General features: G+C 31.5%; 1 protein-coding gene across 15 annotated transcripts in view; it reads left to right on the top strand.

The window, feature by feature from the left end:
* LOC145285966 (casein kinase I-like) overlaps nt 1-16,049 on the top strand; it is a 205,235-nt gene that overhangs the window by 44,082 nt on the left and 145,104 nt on the right. The gene's annotated exons all lie outside the window — the stretch shown is intronic.

Genomic DNA, 16,049 nt, shown 5'->3' with positions numbered 1-16,049 from the left:
AAATTTTAATGTAGATTATCTTTATTTGATTTTAGTAAAATTGTAAATATTTTTTTTATTAATAATCATTAAAATAAAACCTTACTCATTTCATTTTTAAGTAAAATTAATTTTTTAACATTGAATTTTTTCTTTTGAACATTTTTTTTTCATTTTAAACCATTTGTTTTATTCAATTAAATTTAAGTTCTAGTGTTTTTATTTTTATGTAAATTAAATCTAAACTTGTGCAACGAATTTACCACCGGCAAAGATGATTAATCATTTCAATTTTTATTTAAAATATCGTAGTTATTAAAAACTAAACTAAAAAAGAAAATGAAATGAAAACCAGCACGAAGTTTCTTCAGTATTTGACAAAAAAAAAAAAAATTGTGTGCGTATGATCCCGAAATAAATGATTACACGCGTTTCTTTAACAAATTGATAATCGAATGATTGATTATTATTAGATCATCATCGTTCCCTCTCTCTCTCCCCTCCTGTTTTTGTGGATGATAAATTTATAAGTGGATGACTCTGCTTTTGACGTGACAACGATAAGAGAGAGAGAGAGAGAGGCTGGTGCAATGACGACAACGTTGTTGATGATGATGATGATGACAAAGACGGGATTATTGCAAACTTCCCAATCGATAATACAGTGAGATCGGCGTTAGATCCCCGATTTTGTGTTCATTTCTCATTTTGTGTGTATTAATGTTGAACACACACACACACACACACACACATATATAGTATTTCAAATGTGTTGTTCTTTGAGGTTCGTTTTAGTCCCCACCCTTCTTATTCTGAGCCACACCTGGCTCGATGTCGTTTCGATCATCATTTGGGATGGCCACACACACACACACACACACATATATATATATATATATATATATATATATATATATATATATATATATATATATATATATATAAATAATAGTTACTGATGAGTCACCACATATCAAGGCCAAAAAACCACTGTTAAATGGTTTCTAGGGAATTCCGTAGGAATTAAACCCGAAATCGAACTTCAATTTTAATTGAAGCCTGACGAGTCCTCACGAGGGTGAGCACTATTAAAGTAAATACTGAAAATCGATACATAACATTACATCTCCTTATAAAATTTTAATGTGTGTGTGCGCGTGTGAGAGACAAACATCTTGCCATTGAGCACTATTGACGTCAATACTGGAACAACAAACAACACTAACAAAAATATATACAGAAACTTATATAGGTGTGTGTATTTATTCACCTATTTATTGAACATTTTTTTTTTTTTTAAGTAAATACCTAAATAGATATACACCTTACTGTATATTTTTGGTAGTATGTGCGTGTACATACACTTGTATATGCACGCGTACACACACAACTCGAGTTGTCTTTGAATAGTAGTAAAATACATAGTGAGTTTATTACCCTCGCTTTCAAGCGCTTCTTCCAACACGGTTGCTATGTATTGTCTCCTATACACACAATATTTTAAACTCTAACGAATCTCCATTGTTATTACCCGTTTGCCTTTCTCTCCCTTTTTACATTGGACTCTAATCTTTCAAGTTTTATGAACTATATATTCGTTTTTATACCATGTTTTCCTACTTGGTTTTAGCAATAATTGTTCAAGTCGAATAGTTTTGTTGTACTCTCCGATAATATTTTAATATTTATCCTTCTCCCCAAGACGATTAATACTTATTATTTCGAAGCACTCTCCTCCTTATTTATTTTTGTAATAATAATTTTTAATATAAAATGTCGATTTTTAATCCGAACAACTTTGTTTCAGCTCTTTTGTTCGAGGTTTGAACATGGCGGATTCCTTCCTTCCTGTTTTATTTATTTATTTTTTTTTTGTTAGTGTTTTTCGTATGAAGAAAATAAATCTTTGCTGCATGTAATTAGATAGCAACACAAATTATTCATATCTCGCCCATTTTATTCTCTTCTCTCCCATGGAAACCCTTTTTATGACGACAAATATTTCCTTTTTTTTTTTTTTTTTTTCGTCGTTTTATTTAAAAAAAAAAGGGGGGGATTAAAATATTTCTCGTTTTGCGTTCGTTCTAAATATAATAAGTACGTCGTCTTTTGTTCGTTGGATTCTTTTTTCTTTTCTCTTCATCTTCGTACATTTTCAACTCTGCATAGCATCTTTTCAGTCTCTGGAGTAAGGGTGCCTACTCTGGAAGTTTACATTGAAGCAAGGGTTGCGCAATCTCTATCGCACCTCCTGAATCTACATTGCTAAGTCTAGTAGCAAGAAGTTCAGGAAGATTGGAAACGGTGCAGGAGGACTGCAGGGATAAGAAGCAGAGAAAGACTGTTATTCTAGAGTTTTCCCTTCTGGTCTAGTTGCCAAGCTCGAGTCTAATTTACTTACTATTTAATCTACAGCTAGAGGGAAGATATATGGGTTCATATTTTTCCCAAGGGTATTCGTGAAAATGATCCAGTAGTCTCGACAGAATTCAAACCTAGATCATCGAGCCCACAGTCTGCGTCTCTGACCATTCGCCACTGTTTTTACTTTTCTTGTCAAAATCACAGAATTTGAAGAAAACCACAAGTTGTTACGTGTGGAAACCGAGTCTTGTTCATTTTCTTGGTTATTTTGTTGATTAGTAGATAAACTCAAAAAAATAAAAAAAAAATAAACACATGGAAAACAATAAAAAAAGAACTTTAGTAATTATCATAATAATTGTATCTTTGCATTTTTAGGAACAGACTAATTCCTATTTTCAGTCACCCAAATTGCGTTTTTAATTTTCTAGTTAAAATATAAGGTATAAAGTATAACTTGAGTTATCGTTCTTCCTTATCTAGTTCCTTTCTCAGTTGGTTTATAAAGATGACGTCTATATTTTTCCGACGTAGTTTTCATTTTTGTGCTTTACCTGGATGATGAAACTAATGTTTTTAATTTATTTTAAAAACAAATTTTAATTAAGACCTGGTTTAATTAATTAAAAAAAAATGCTTGGGATTAATGCCGAACTTTAAATAATTCAGGTAACTGAAATGGGAATTAACCAGAAAACATACCTCCTCCAGACTATAAAATTCTCTGCACGCAGAAAATACTTTAAAACTTTATTTGCATCCTCCCTACCTGTTCTGAAATCTAGATTTTTGAAATTCAGTTTCATTACTAAAGCAAAGCAATAAACTATAAGGTTATAAAAATTAAACATTTTTATTTCTTTATATTCAAGGAGAAGGTTCTGTTAATTGTGTAAATTTATTGTAAAATGAACCAGATACATTTATCAGAATAAATTTGGAGTGGTGAATAGTTAATTTAGTAAGAGGAGTGTGTGTGTGTGTGTATGCATATATGCATACACGCATTAGCAGGGAGACCCGATGTTGCTAAATGAGGGTCAATGAAATACCATCGAAATTGGTGAAATTGACCATTTTTCAATTGCCTGTTCTAGTTGGGGACTCACCACAGTTCACCGGGAGGAAGCTTCACATGTCTTTCCGCAGTGTCCTAGTCCACGATATGTACGTACATTGCACTGTAGAAAACCTACTGTTGATTTTGTAAAATTATGTTTGTATAATGGTTTGAATTAAAGTTTAGTATCATGGTTCAATTGTGTTCTAAACAAACATTTATTTTGAATGCGCCCCTGTCATATCAAACAACCTACTGTTGAATTTTATATGTCGCACTTTTCTGCTTGTGTGGTAATAAAACTTCTTAAATTCACGTGATGTTAGGCTGTATAAAGTGTTAACTTTAGTCAAAATCGCCTGTTCATTTTACTGGGATTTGTTTATCAATATTTATCAAAGCTATTCTGATACAAAACCTATCTAAGCCAGGCACATAAAGTACCTGCGTGTAAAACTGAAAAAAAAATTGGCCCAGCCATTTTCGAGCCCACAGGAAATGAACTTATGTGTGCAAACACATTCGCACACATAAAGTTCGTTTTATATAATAGTAGGGAGACCCAACGTTACTTTGGATTGAATGATGATCAACAAATATTTCACACTCCAATATTTTTGTCATCAAAATTGGTGAAATCGTTCATTTTTCAATCAAATCAATTGATGCTTTTGATTGCTTGCTCTAGTTGAGGACCCATTGCAGTGCACTGGAAGGAAACTTTACATGCTTCCCCACAGTGACTTCGTCAACAATACATTATAGTTTACATTACACTGTAGACAACTTACTCTTGATTTTATAAAATTATTTTTTATATATAATGGCTTTAATTAAAGTTTAAAAGTAGAATGTCAAGTATCATGTTTCGCTTGTGCTTTAAACAGGAACATTCATTTTTAATGAGCCCATCATATCAAAAAACCTACTGTTGATTTTAAGTCGGGCCTTTTGGTTTGTATGGTAATAAAACTTAAATGCACTTGTGATGTTAGGCTGTGTAAGGTGTTAACTTTGGTCAAAATCGCATGTTCCTTCTTTCATCAGATTATTTCAATTACCAATACTTATTGAAGGCATTCCGATACAAAACCTGTCTAAGGATACTGCCAGGCACATAAAATACCTTTGTGTGAAATTTCATAACAGCATTTCTTTTGGTTGTTGTTCAATTCATGGGGCATCCATTTATAAAGTTTTTTTTGTCTTTCAATCTCTCCAGTGGTTGAAAATAGTCATATACGTTATGTCTAAGTCAGAAGCAAGTTCTCAAACAGTTGTGCATGGATTGGCTTTGACTAAGACTCTTAATTGATTGTTGTCAACATCAGATGGCCGACCACTACACTTATCTTCAAGAGACTCTCGTCGCCATCATGACATTTCTTAATTCACTATTGTGTTGTGCATTCAGTAATGGTTCCTGAGCTTTGTTGATGTTGTGAGCTGTTTCAGCAGCTTTTTGGCCTAGCTTGAATTGAAATAAAAAAATTGTGCGAATTTGCTTTTTTTTTCCATCTTGTGTTCAGTGTTCTGAAAAGAAGACCTAATTGTTTTAAAACGATTGTAGTTTAAATAATTACATAGAGCAAAAAACACTCTTTAAAATGATACACAAAGTAAAGGTATTATAACAAAATCTTATTTGAAAATACATTTAAAATCGGTGCAAGTCTATTATTGGGCCGAAAATGAAGTCGGTTACATGGAAAATCTGCAAAAAAACAATATAACGTACGTACTTGTCATTGCATGTACATGTCATATTCCAAAAATCACGTAAATCGATCAAGTAGTTTTTTTTTTATTTAAGAAAATCAAATATTAAAGCACAGTTAATCGAGAATAAGTCGAGCGCCATGTTGGATCGACACTATGTCAGCTAACGCCACCTAACAGCCAAATGCGATCCACGGATCAAAGAAGGGGGAGATAATCGCCTTTTTTTTCATGTCCGCTTAAAGTCTATTTAAAAAAAACTGATTCGGACATGAAATCAGTATTTGAAATTATTAATTTGTTGACTCTTAGGAAAAGAAGTCGTTGTCTTATTTTATCAGTTTATATTTTTTTTTCATTCCAAATAAATAACTGATTCGGACATTTTATTTCAAATAAATAACTGAATCGGACATTCCTAAAAAGGAAAAGAAGTCGTTATTGTTACTTTATTAATTTGTATTTGTAATAGGAAAAAGTTTGTTTTCGGCATTTCAGGAAAAAAAAATAAAAAATAAAAAAATAAATATATATGTCAATTATCTCCCCCTTCTTTGATCCGTAGATCGCATTTGGCTGTTAGGTGGCGTTAGCTGACATAGTGTCGATCCAACATGGCGCTCGACTTATTCTCGATTAACTGTGCTTTAATATTTGATTTTCTTAAATAAAAAAAAAACTACTTGATCGATTTACGTGATTTTTGGAATATGACATGTACATGCAATGACAAGTACGTACGTTATATTGTTTTTTTGCAGATTTTCCATGTAACCGACTTCATTTTCGGCCCAATAATAGACTTGCACCTTAAAATCAATATGAAAAATTCGCAAGAACTTCTCAACCTAATAGGAAATTAAAAATGAATAATGATATAAGGTTCAGGGCTGAAAGTAGGAGTACTTAACTCCTCATTGATCATTAACTGTGCCTGTTGGTATAATACTTACATAAACAAAAAAACATGAGCACATACAGTGAGAACAAAGCAGAAACACTGAACAAAACAAGTTGTTGATTCTTTACAATCATAAAAAGGTACTTCATTTCTCATATATATATATATATATATATATATATATATATATATATATATACACACACACACATGCACCAGAACACAATAGAATTTCAGCCAGATTGGCTCAATACTTTGAGAAAAAGTGGAGCAGATAAAGAGAAATACAAATATATATATATATATATATATATATATATATATATATATTAGTTATTAAAAAGGGAAGACTGAGTTTTTTTAGTATCCATTTGGTATTTGGTAAAAAGGACGGGGGGGGGGGGAAACATTCAATGGAGTTAAAAAAAAAATGTTTCATAAATAAGGGGATAGTCAGCCAACCCGGTTTCGCCCTCACTTTTCAAAGCCAAATTGAGGCCCCCCCCCCCACACACACCTTGTATGGGGAAACTAATTTAAATGGGAATGACTAAAATAAAATCAAACTATTGGAAAGAAAAAAAAAATTGGACTAAAATATATATCGTTATGATAATTATACAATGGAGAGGAAATGCCTTAGAAACTAGTGATATATATATATATATATAAGTTAAAATATATGAATACTAATATATTTGCATAAACGACTTTTTCTTTTATGCAAATATGTTAGTATTCACATTTTGCAGTTTCATTTTGTGCCTGAAATAGCATTTCATAATTATATTGTGCTATTATCTTTCCTCTGATGAGAAGGCATTCTTTGAAACTCTGGAATTTAAGGATTTAGTAATTTTTAATTTAGTATTCCTTATCGGATAAGATTAAAAAAATTTTTTTTTCCTTATATGTATATGTTTTTAAATTTTATTTTCTTATATTTAAGCTCTTCTTCATTTTTGGATAATTGAGCTTTTTCATCTCGGTTTGATAATAAAGAATAAAAAAGGTAACATGATGTGAGCCGAGCACAAAAAGACCTGCAATTCCTTGTTGAATCCTTTTCTGCTAATGGAGCAACAAATTAGTAGAATTTTGATGCATCATAATAACAAACAATTAGTTTATTTGCTTTTTATGTGTTTTGCCATCTTGACTACCTCTTTCTGTATAAAAAGTATCCAAGTATAAAGCAATTATTTTAATATTCAGGTGCCTTAATCATTGGAAATAATGTTCATTAAGACCAAAATAATGAACGATGTGTACTGACAGTGTTGTACAGGGAGAAAGATAAGATGACAGCACCTCCATGTAATACTTATCTTTTAAGTATAGTAAAACACAAAGAATCCCATAAAACTTATGAAATATTTTGAGGGTTTAAGAATGTGTGAATTCCACTAGACTCTTAAGCCTTGGTTGTGCACATAAACTCCTCAATAATATATTTCTCTGCTTGGCATTGTTTGTAGTAGTCCTGGATTTCTATGCTTTTTTTTTTTTTTTTTTTTCCACTTGAGGATAAGGGTTAAATGAGTGTTAGTGTGTAGTAATCGTTTGTAGTGGAAATTTGGTAAATTGGATTACTTAAGGGGATGACTCATCAAGAACTTGTTTATGTTGGACTTGAAGATGACCATATTGTAGTCAGCTGGAAAGGAGGCAAACAGAAGAGAGTTCTAAGAAAGGAGCTTTGTTCATGGAATCCACATTTAGGTTTAGGCACAGATAAAAAGTGGGGAGTTATTGATGTTGGTTTCAGCTAGGTGGGTGTTTTTCATGAAAGTTTGACTGTCTGGGGGGAGGGGTCATAGGTTGGAGCTCAGGCGAGCACTTGCCATGAAAATAATGATAGAGCAGAGACAGGCTCGCAAAATTTCTTCTAAGAGAAAGGGGTATTCCCCTACAAAGTCTATTTGAACTCTGTCAAGGCAGGATAAGAGCTTCTAGTAGTTCCTGCTCAGCTGCTACTGAACTCAAGTAATGCCTTGCTATATTCCCAACACAGACATTCTCAAGGGAGATCTTCCATTGTTGCTCAAGATGAAAAGGAAACTCTTGTAGTTATTACCTATTGGTGCTGACCAGGCTCAACATTGCTTGACTTCGTTGATCTAATGAGAAACATTGTGTAATCCTTATTATGCGTTTCTTCTTTTTTTTTTTTTCTTCTTCTTTGTCAGATTGTTAAATCTACACCTGTAAAGATTTTTATTCATGGATTATGAAAATGTTTTGTTTTGTTTCTATTTATAGCTCTTATTCATCTTGAATACATTAATTTTTTCCCCCAATAATTGTCACTATTTGTCCAATGCAGCCTGTCTGAGAATGAGCTATCTCTGGTGTAGCTTGAAAAGGTTTATCCAATGCCTGATCTATATAATTATGAAATAAGGAGGAGGGGATACTCAGTTATTATTTTTGTCTAAATATATTTTTATTTAAATAATTTAAATCCCTTTTAATTGTAAATATTTCTTTAAATGATGGATATTTAAATTCTTGATTGCTTTTATACTTGAAACATACTGTTATATCATGACTGTGCTAGGAAGAGAAAAAAATATTATTTGTACACTTATATTTTATTTGTAACTATTGTGTTTGAGTTGAATGATTCATTTCATCAAATAAAAAAAAATATTTTTGAGAAAATATTTTTGTCCAAACCTGAAATACTTGTTTCAAAGCTTAAAATTATTAATGAATTATCATTGCTCACAATTATTTTCTTTTTTAAAAAATTATAATATATCCTTATTTATTAATCATCCCTCTATATAACAGATATGTTACCCATTAATTGAATTCATTTGTTTAGCAATTTAACGATTATGATTGCTATAATTGTAGCCACTTAGTAATTTCTCATGAGTATGCCGGTGGTGTGATGGTTACACTTGGTGACTAGATCGCTTACACTAATACTTACAGGAAAGGTATGGATCTATCTTTTGAGCAAAGGTTGAAATAGTATGATAGGCTAGCATATCATTCTTTGGTTGAATAAATAAATGTAGGAGAAAGAAAACTTGAAAATGATCTTTGAATGTGAAACTAATATGTCCATTTCGATAATAGTTATTTAATTTCATACTTAAACTATAGGGACATGACTAGTCACCAATAATCCTTTTGTGTTTTCTTTATGTATATATATTTTATGTAAGCATTAATGTCTCTGCACGTTCATCAGCATGTTTCGGTATTGCTTTACCTCTGAAAAATATTAACCTGGATATATATATATACCCACACATTTTCTTGGTGGTTTTATTGAAGTTTCATTTTATGCAGTTTTCTCAAGTCTTAATTACTCACATTGCCAAACATTTTTTCCTGTATAATGCAAGATGTATCATGCATTTTTTTCATAAAACTGAACAATAATCTTTTTATGATATATTTAGGGTTGAATTATTTTGTACTACTTTCTCATTGCAAGTAATTAAATGCCCTCTTTCCTCTTCAACAAAAATTTCTTTTTTTCTAATTTAAAAACTAATACTTTTAATATCTCAGCCCTGATTATTAGGATATAAAGATTATCCTCATTTTGCTTTTATCAGTTCCTTTATTCTAATCACAAGCATTGAATGGGGTTAATACGTTTTTAGCCAAAGGTCTTTTGCTCCATTTAAATGATCACTTTGCATTGTCATGTTTATCTTATTTTCATAATTTTGTTCAGATTAAATGGAGTAATTTTTGGTCTATAACAATATTTATTATAACTTTCGTACATTTTTGTTTCTATTTATTTTCCTAATTGATTTCAAATGTTAGCTAACAATTTTGTTATTCGTATTATTTGAATTATTCGGATTACCATTCTCATCTTCAGTGTTATTCGCACAACATTTTAGACAATGCAACTTTCGACCTTCTTCAGATGTATCTTGTCAGACCCATGGCTTAGTGAGTAAAGTACTTGGTAAAATTCAGTTTTAAGTTACACTCTTCTGGAGGTTGAAGATTCAATCCTCAGTGCTGGCAACAATCAAAAATAAAATTGGGAATTTACCCCAGTCATGGCTGATGGAACAAGAGCATGCTACCCTCATGGATACAATAAAGGATTCTGTTTGGAATTTTGTGCAGATTCTAGAGTTTGACGATACATGTGAAGAAGGTCGGAAGTTACATCAAATGAAACGATGTGCAAATAAAAATCAAGATGAGGATAGTCCAAATAATGCGAGTAATTTTTAGTCTGTAACGCTATTTCTTGTAACTATCTTTCATAGGTTTTTATTTTAATTTCCTAATTGATTTTAAATGTTAGCTGATGATTTCATTATTGTAATTAAGGTGTACAGCCCCCCCCCCCCCCCCAATGGAGACATTTTTAGTTTACACTGTTAAACATAAACGTAATTTTTTCATATTTTTATAATCTTTTAATTTAGTACACAATCTGTTACAAAATGTAGGGAAAATCACAACTTGGTTAGCATGTGTGCGTGCTTCAAAGGGTCGGTCATATAAAAAATAAGGGGTGAAGGTGATGCCCAGTTTTGGAGTTGGAATTTTTAACAACAGTGTGGAGTTGGAAGTTTTGGCAGCAGGTGTTGAATTTACCAGAGGAATTGTTAGTTTAACCATATGAAAAAAAATCTTTAATTGCAAAAGATACATATTTTTATTGGCATGAGTAAAAGTAGGTTAGCTTAGCCAATTTGTCTTGGTCTTGTCTATATTGAAGGTTTTAAACAAAAATACATGTTTATGTTAGTTGGCTAGTTTTCTCCAAAATGAGAAGCGTAATCCGAACAATACAAATTATCAATCTTTACCTTAATAATTGCAGAACATAAAAAATATTGCATGACTTATTAAAGTGTTTGTATGAAATTAGTCATAAGCATTCATATTTCTCAGTCGCTTATACTGAGAATTGAACCTTTAACTTTCAGGAGAATATCACTATTACAATTGATTTTTTTCCAAGTACTCTAACCACTGTGCCAAGGATCCTTAAAATACAATTGGGAGTTACTTGGGACCTTCAGCCAATCATGGCTGACGGAATGAGCATGCTCTGCCTGTAAAGTAAATAAAGGGTTCCATTAGAAATTCTGTCCAAATTTCCAAGTTCGACAAGATGCACCTGAAGGTCAGAGGTCACATTAACCAAAACCTAAAAATGATACTGAAAATAACAGTGGATTCATTGGACATGAATCCAAATACACAAGAAATAGTGTTAAGCTTCTAATTTTAATACATTTTATTTAGGAACTTCAGTTCAGAGTCTATTAAATTTCTCCCGAGACCTATTCAAATCACTTGTGCACTGTACTCGCTATACATATAATTCATTTAAAATGTTAATAAGTTTTCTGTAACTAATATTTGGTAGCGTTTTTTTTTTCTTTCTTTTTTTACTCTCAAATTTAAATCGAAAGTATGTGAATAACATTCAAAGTATTTAAAAAATGACAATGTAATTATTGGTCTTTGTATTAATGCCATAACTTATTATGGCTGGCTTTTTAAAATCATGTAAATTAGCCATTCCATTTATTATAAATAACAAAATCTGTTTTGAATTACATTTATTTGCATGTACGTAGGTAGTAATGACAGTATTATTATTAACATAGGATAATCATTCTCAGTACCTGAAATAATAAAAAAAAACTGCATATGTGACAAATATGTACTTTTAGACAGGCTCCAAATCTGTTATAAATGTATTTCTGTCTTCCACTACAAAATTAGACATGGCATCAGTTTATAATGGTGGAATATAACCCCTTCCTTTTAAAAAAAAAAAAAATAATAGATAAAAAAAGATTCTTGGGACAGACAAAAAAATTAGCTATAATCGGACCAGTCAACATTCTTTGGTAACGGTGGTAGGCAAAGTAGGACGTAATGCCTGTGAGGATGGTTTCCTGTAACTATACAGAAGTGTGCTTCATTTCGATCCAATAGTGAGGCCAAATCTCCATTATAATAACTTAAATGAAAGTTTTATTTATTGCTTTTCAGTAATAAAGAAATGTGTATTTTATTTAGTTTATTGTTCATGTTACAATTGTTCATGTATTCTAAACTCTAGCATAAAAAATAACACATGTAACCAAATATATAAAACCTATCATATAAATATGAACCGAATGAAAACAGATAATTGCTGCATTATTTATCATTATTGTGAGTGAATGAAGGGCCTTACCTGTACACCAGGAACCAAGAGATAACTGATGTTGATTATACATTCGTCTTTGACTGAATGAATCATTTCATGCACGAGTCTGTCATGTACAAGTCCCCGTTCACTGACTAGGAACTAAATAGTGAAGGTGTGTGAGGACACTTCTTGACTGATATAATCAACAAATTTTTGATTTATAGACTTGAAATTTGGTATATAGGATATTCAGACACATTAAAAATTTTTGATTGGCTTTCATCCAAAAAAAAGGGGTTGCTAAGGGGTCAAAATTGAAAAATTGGTATGTGAGGTGGGGCACATCAGATTTTTATCTGTTTGTCAACTATTTCATCAAAGCGCATGTGTGAATCTTTCAGATGACATTTGTCAAGCTGCCTGATGGTTATCATATTTGACTCGCTGTCTTTAGGTTTTCATCTCAGCTCGAGTATTTTTTACTTACAAGTGAACTGTTTAGAAATAAATACTTGCATGCACATGTCTCGGTTTCTTTTTTTTTTTTTTTTTTTTTTTTTTTTTTTTTTTACTTCATTATTTTTATTTAAAAAGATATTCTTTTTTTAAAAGAATTAGATGTATATCTGATAGTTTTCTATAAAGCGAATCTTCATTTTAGACATGTTTAATTTCATAAGATAACTCAAATAAGTTTTTTTTGTGCACTTGTAAGTATATGGCCTTTTCCTAATTGGTGGTATAAAGAATATTTCTAATTGTTTCAACGTTTTTTATTTTTTCTGTCCTAAAAATTTTGGGGTATTTCACTGGACAATTTCAAGGAATTATATCTTTAGTAAGTGCTTGTTCAGAATTACCCCTATATCAAAGAATAAAGTAAAATCTGTATTGTGTACATACCCATGATGAAAAGAAAATATCAATTCCAAAAATCATGTAAATTGTTCAAGTAGTTTTATTTTTATAAAGAAAATCATTTTTAAGTGAATTCGAGTTTTTCCAATGTTTCTGTGTTAAAAATTGTTTTTCTAAAAGTTTGAATTATTTGGAATTATTTTTCTTGTTTTTTTAAGAGAATGTTGCAACATCATCGCTGTTCATTTGGCCACAAAATTTGGTTTTCTTGTTTTTAAAAATAAAAATAGTTGATCAAATAAAAGTCAAGTACGTCCAAGGATGGAGTACTGCTGCCATATCTGGGTAGGAGCTGCTAAAAACAGCCTATCCTGCCTTGACAGAGTACAAAATAGACTTCGTAGCCTAGTGGGGGATGCCCTGTTCTCTTCCCTGCAACCTCTCTCCTACAGAAGGGACGTTGCGAGCCTGTCATTGTTTTACCGTTATTTCCATGGGAAGTGTTCGTCTGAGCTCCAATCTCTGGTCCCCCCTCGTCAATCTTTCATGAAAAACACCCATCTAACTGAAACCGCTGTCATTAATTTTTCCCACTCTTTATCTGTGCCTAAATCAAAACGTAGATTCCATGAACAAATCTTCTTTCTTAGAAGTGCACGACTGTGGAACTCTTCCGTTTGCCTGTTTCCCACCTGACTACAACTTGGATGTCTTCAAGTCCAACATAAACAAGTTCCTGATGAACCACCCCCTTAAGACACTTTATCAGATCTCCATTACTAACGATTACTACAATATTGTCCCATTAATTACTGTACACGCAATAACCCTTATCCCCAAGTGGCCTCCGGGCCTTGATAAGTGGTGACTTCCATGTAAAAAAAAAAAAAATGTAATTTTTGGAATATATTTTTTTTTCTGTCACAAGTAGGTACAACATACAGATTTTTCTTCATTTTTGTTTTTTAATTTAGGGAAAATTCTAGACAAATAAAAATATTAGCAATAATTAATAGCAATCATAGTATAATGTTTTTGTGAAATTAGTTATGTGCCCAATACATGATTATCACATTTAAATATGATGTTAATTATCTAAAGGTAGCATTCACTGAGATTCTTTGAACGAGCATTTGATTCTTTATCATGTTTTATCGCTAGAAAATACTGATATGCCCAAACAGAATGTGAAAATTTCCCAATTGTTGACTATTTTCAACTCTGATTGTTATTTGAGAATTGCCCAAGATCAATGAAAAGACAAAAAAAATCAATTCTCCATAAATAAGTCATACAAGGACATTCTAAAAAAGTTTTTTTTTTTTTTCTTTTTACATCACTTTGTTGAAGTGTTAAGCATTTTCATATATATATACAATAGCTATAAGGAAACCTTGAGAATAAATTCTGAGGAATGAATGATAATAAAAAAATGTTTTTTTTATATGACCCATACTCCCATTAAGCACAAAATAACAATAAAAACTGGTTATTTGTTTTGTTTTGGCATCTTTTTATATTTTAATCAATAATCTCATTTTGAGTGTTAATAAAAATAAGTGTGCATGTCATACACACACAACTGTTTTGTCATAGTGTACTTTCTTATTATACTCTTGTCACAAAAGTAAAAAAACATTATAACACTAGTATTTTATTACTTCTGCTGTACCCATTACCTGGATGCCACATTTCTTTTATTAGCAGCAATGATTAATACTAAATAGCAATAGTTAATTTTCTTAACAAAGAGCTGAATTCAGCAAGTGGATATATATATATATATATTTTTTTTTTTACACAGTGATCACCACTTATCAAGGCCCGGAAGCCACTCAGGGATAAGGGTTAATATATATATATATATATATATATAAATGTTTTGTTCATTTATCACACCTATATTACTATCAAAATGATTTGCTTATTTAAATCAATAATACAAAATAGTTTTTTGAAATACTGTAAATATAGTAAAGCAAAGACCCAAACACAGCTCTTTATATGTCCTAATTTTCATAACTATTTTTAAATTGTTGATAATAATTAAATGTTTGGTGTTATGAAATTCTGACATTATTGTCATATTTTCCCATCACACACACGTACAGAAATACTTCCAATACTTCAGTTATTAATTAACATCAGCTCACTGATTGATTATTTAGATCAAACAGAGCTGTTATAAAGTAGGTTGTGACTAGTAAAATTAGCACATCATTTATATCAGTTCCAAGAATTCAAACAAAATTTGGTGAACCATCATTTCTAAAACAATTTGAAAATATTTTATTTTTTTTACTTTAGGCGATTCTCAAAAGCCTCTTTATCAGCATCCCCTATAACATCACAGAAAGAAGTCGGCAAGAAAAACCATTTTATATTATTATATCAGGGTGACAAGAAAGTTCTTGCGATTTTTAACTTTTCAATTCAGATGAACATATCTCGGCTCCAACAAAAATTTAATGATCGAAATAAGCATCATGAGAATCGACACATTTTGCCAAGGCAAAACAAGTGTATTTATGCCAGTAATGTAAAAATATTGCGTTCAGATGGCAATGAAGTCGCTGAAGGCGTTTTTGATATCGCTTAGGTTTTTGAAGCATTCTTCCATGAACATTTTTCATCGTTGAGATGCTTGAAAAAGTGGTAGTCGGTAGGCGAAAGGTCTGGAGAGTAAAAGGGATGAGGCTCAAGTTCCATAGCCTAATTCGTTCAACTTCTGCAAGGTCGGTTTAGCAACTGTGGGTGGACATTGTCATTGAGGAGAATTGGACCTTTTCTGTTGACTAATGCTAGGTGTTGCTGTTAAAGTTTTTGATGCATTTCATCAATTTGTTGACAGTACTTCGCCACCGTAATGATTTTGTCTGCATTCAAAAAACTAATGGATGAGACTTGTTACAGACCATCAAACGATCAGCATGATCTTCTTTTGGCACAACTCTGGCTTCTGGAAGTGTTGTCCATCCCATCCATAGCCCTTGAGCCCCTGGAGGGGCATAGGCCATCTA

This window comes from Euprymna scolopes, chromosome 10, assembly GCF_053919585.1.
Source record: "Euprymna scolopes isolate OS-2025 chromosome 10, ASM5391958v1, whole genome shotgun sequence".
NCBI lineage: Eukaryota > Metazoa > Mollusca > Cephalopoda > Sepiida > Sepiolidae > Euprymna > Euprymna scolopes.
Note: the sequence above shows the minus strand (reverse complement) of the source record. Positions and strands in the feature narration are given on the sequence as shown.